Here is a 4,968-nt window from a genome sequence, read left to right on the forward strand (position 1 = left end):
TAGATGGCTTAATTTTGATTGTGGCAAATAAGGCACGACCTTTATTGCCAATGGAGGATTAGTTACTTATTTGGCTAAGCACTTTAACCGCGATTTCAATAAGAATAACACTTACACACCGGTAAAAGGAGGCCATCTCATCGATTTGCCCACCATGATTCTAAAGTTCAAATGGGTCAAGAATGATACTCTTGATAACAAATTTGGGTGGTTGACAAATGAAGCTAAATCTTTCACATTGCCTAGCAATATTTGCCGCTTGAATGTTCATAGACCTAATTACCTTCTCCCACTCTCCGAAGAAGCCGAATATATCATTCAACACCAAGGGGAAGAAGTTGCCGAGCCCTCCTCCTCCATTATCACCCCACCTTATCCATTTGACTACCACGAGTTCAACCCAAAAAATGCCAAGCCAGGAAACGATTAATTAACTCTATTGATGAGGGAAATGCATAAACAAGCTTATAATGATAAAGTTGATGCTTACAAAGCACAATATCCGCCCCTCCTACATCTTGCTAGGCAAGGACTTCTCGATCCATCTTGTCCTTTGCCTAGTTGGGCGGATAACGATGTATTCTTTCCTAGCACTTCTAAAGGTGGTAGACCGGGTGAAGAGGAGATGGTTGTTGATGAGAGTGATGAGCAAGAAGGTGAAGATGAAGAAGTTCAAGAAGAAGAGGAAAGTGAGGATGAACAAGCAAATGCTAGTGAGAGTGGAAATGACTCCACATCCATGGAGGTTGATGATGCCTCAAGTGAGGAGGTTGATGACGATAATGGAGACGATGATGATGATGACACGATGGGTGAGGACTAGCAAACTCTTGGAGGATCCTACATTCTTACACCTCCTTTGTGGTTTGTCTACTTCTCTTGTTTTTTTTTATTTTATCTTGATCATATTTGAGGAGTCCTAGCAACATTAGAGGAATAACACCTTGGTTCCATTAAGGTGTTCACTTTATTGTTCGCACTTTCAAAATCCAAAATGACGGACTTTAGTTTCATGCATTGCATTTTTATGCATGAACTCCCCCAATTTTTGACATTAGAAATAGTGTCTATTTTGGTTTGGGGAAGTTTATGCATATGCATTGGGAGCTAATCTAAATTATGTTCTCCACCATAACAAAAACCATGCATCATATAGCATAGCTTAGTTTGCATTCACTTGTTTATATATCATATAATTTGAATTTAGCTTAGAAATCATGCATTTTCACATAAATTGCATAATTTCCTATCGTATTGGTCATTGAGGACAATGCCCATACTAGTGTGGGGATGGGAAATTCTAACTCGACCTTTTTAAAACAAAAATGATAAAAATTGAAATTTTTTGAAAAATACAAAAATATTTCTTTTAATTTAATTAAAACAAAATAGAAAAAAATTAAAAAATTCAAAAACATGTTCATTTCCTTTGTAGTGTAGTCTTGTATATATTGTGTTTGTACATATTGTGTTTGTTCATCATTTTTCACATTGATCGATTACGCCACATCCGCAACATGAGGATATAGAAGACCGCATGCTATGATCTTTCAAATCTCCTTTTTCCTCTTTATGTTAATGACTATGTGGCTACATTTTGATTGATGCGGTAAAAACAATGTGAATTTAGGATTGCATCTATATTATTTGGCATACTAGTTAGTAGAAGCATATGCATTAGGATGTATATATCTTAGTTGCATCATGGCATATAGTTGCATTTAGGAAAATTTTGTGAAACCGTCTATTTGGGAAACTTGATAAGTGTATATAAGGCCCTTCTAGATACTTTTTCTTCTTAATACTTTGCTTGTTAGAATACTTGTAAAACACCCTAGGATGTGTCATGCTAGTATTCTTTGACCCATGGATTAAGGCCTAGTCAAGAGTACCTTGTGGTGTGATAACTCCATGGCTACCGTTATTCCAAGGTGACCCTTGAAACCATGCAACCATCATCCAAGTTCTACCACATTTTGTCATCAATGGAAATGGGCACAAAAATTGTTCAAAATTTGAGTTCAAGAAATGAAATGAAAGTCAAAAAGTTTGAAAATTGCATCAAAAGAAAAGAGGAGTAACAAAAATAAAAACTCCTATGCTTTAAAAATAAGCAACCTCACTACAAATAGGGTGACTTTGAAAATGTTCAAAACAAATGCAAAAAGTAGAAAAATTGTCAAGTGTTGAAAATGCCAAACATCAAAAGAAATGGCAAAAAGAAATTGTTCTCAAAATGTCAAATGCCACAAGAAATTGAGGGGAAAAACAACAACAAAAGCAAACTCCCATATGAAACTCAAATTCAAATGATCCCTTTTCCATCGAATCCACTTTTGTGCATGGTAGAGAGGGGACGACCCTTCTTCTTGTCTAGGCAAGAAGGGGAATTCTGCGATCCTCCAGTGTTTCTAACACCATAGGGAGTCTATTCTTGACAAAAGCATTTGACGATTGAGGACAAAGGTACCCTAGCTTGACACAAGTTGGAGTGATTTATTTGTATCCTTCTAGGCTTAGTAGTTTGAAGAAACCATATATATAATGGAATGTGTACCCTTGAATTGCTTCCCCTTTAGATAATTTCCGCCCCTTAGATGAGGAAAGTGGCTATTCTTTTGTAGATGCATCCATTACTTGATTTTACGTGCTTTAATGATTGGATGTGTCGCCATTTTGGCAAGACCCACCTTGCCTTGCAAGAAGGCATCCTACCTCATGGTTGTCTTGTTCTGAGTTGAAGGGACGGAGTGAGACCCGCTAATTATCTCATATCGGCTATATTAGTAGGTTAGTTTAAATAAGGGCCCTAGTTTTGTCACCTCTTTACTCGGAACGAGCAAAGGTTCGGTTTGAGGATATTTGATTTGACCAATATTTGAGCAAATTTATCCTCGAATTAGCCTTGTTCCTATGCTTTTCAGTGCATAATTGGGTCATTTACTATCTTTAGTCTTTTTTTTTGCATATTCTTTGATGTCTTGTTTCCTTGGTAGGAGAGGAGTGCAAACCTTGCATTTTCATGGCAAAATGGAGCTAAATTGTTCGAATCCAATGACCAAGCATCAAAGTGAAGACAAGACTAGAAGGCCTATGTAAATAATATAGTAGATGGGCAATCATGAGAAGATCCTTTCATCCCCAACAAAATATTTGAGGATTATTGGAAGAAGAAAAGAATAAAAGAAGAAGAAGCCTTGCTGAGCTACTATCCGGGCGTCTTGGCCACGGGACGAGCGTCCTGGCTGGCTACAATCCGAGTGTCCCGTAGCCAGTCCGCTCATCCTAGCCCTCTACAATCTGAGTGTCTCATGCCTCAGGCTGCTCGGATTCCTTCACAGTGCAAGCCGTCTCCTCCTCAGTCCACTCGGGATGCGCATATTCCTTGAAGACTAGAAAAAGGGAGATGAGCATCTCCTTCGAGAGGAGCACTTCCTAAACTTTTCTTAAGGGTTTTAATCATCATTTAAGCCCTTAGTAACCCTAATTTATGTACCTATTCCTTAGTATAAATACCTCATTGTACTAATAAATTATCATGTTCTTCTTATGCAATCTTAATCCCATTTTAATCTTGTAATCAACTTTTAATTAAGCATTAATACAAATCTCATTTCCTTAATTTCTCTATTTTCATCAATTATTTTAGGTAATTGAAGATTATTTGGGTATTATTGGGAGATTGACAACCTTCCATCAATCATCAAGTACATATATTATTCTTTGCTTATTATTTTGGAATCATCATTAGGTATAATTCTCTTAACCCTTGTTTTAATTATTTTTAATCATTTCCATTCATTCATCATGTTTTGCTTTGTTAATATGATTGACAACCTTGTTAGCATGTTAAACTTGATAATGAGTGAGTAGTCTCTTAGCTAGGGTTAATGGGGAATTAGGGGAAACCAACATGGGGGATGATTCATGCTTAATCTAATATGTTCACATAATTTATTTGCTTGCCTGTTGTGATCTCAACTTATGCACATGTTATGTTTGATGAAATGTGAGCCTATGAATCCTTGCATTTTTTACCCATCACTTACCTATTCTACGATACTTGTAAGACATAAACCACTTCAAGTCTGATTAGACCATGCATATAGTTGAGTAGGGAGGATTAAGTCGACTTGTAGGTATTGTACAATCTAATCGATTCGGCTCCGGGACCCAAACCTTCCTAGGATTGTAAGATATAAACCAACTCGATCCTATCACAACAATAATCGTTTGCTTATAGTTTGAGAATATGTTTGTATGATAAATTCCCATGAATCCCCTATGAACCCATGACACCCTAGTGCTTTTAATCAATTGTTTACATCTCATTTTAATCATCTTGCTTGTTTATTTAGATTGTTATTTAGTTTAGTGATCTTCTTATCTCAACCCAAATCGTGACACCCTTAGACACCACTACATGCAATCGAAAATCCTACATCAATACCCGTCCCTTGGGATACGACCTTTACTTACCTCTTTACTAATAGTAGAGTAGTTTGTGAAGTTGTAAATATTGTTTTGGTCTAGGTGCTCCTAACAAGTAACCGAAAACGATAGTCCGACCAGACGCTCGGATTTTTCCTGGGAGGTGCAGATTTCCTTACAGCAAAAATTTATAAACTTGAAACTGTTGGGAAATGTGTCCTCAACAATAGTGCGATCACATGATTTAAATATCATTATTAAATCTCATTTTGAAGAATACAATTGGGAAGTAATTTTGTTACTGTCAACTGGTCAACATATATCGGTAATGATTGGCTGACTAGAGTTTGACATTACTGTCGTGTGACGGTGGTGATCAGTTGACCCCCTAGGTCATACCTAAAGGGCAATACACTTAATTGATTATTTAATTAATCGTATAACGTTACGAGTTGATTAAATTACTTGAAAATTGACGGACAATTTTGGAAGTAAAATTTACGTATCATATTGAAATGTGATTAAATGAGATACGGT

Source organism: Silene latifolia, chromosome 10, assembly GCF_048544455.1.
Source record: "Silene latifolia isolate original U9 population chromosome 10, ASM4854445v1, whole genome shotgun sequence".
NCBI classification, from domain to species: domain Eukaryota; kingdom Viridiplantae; phylum Streptophyta; class Magnoliopsida; order Caryophyllales; family Caryophyllaceae; genus Silene; species Silene latifolia.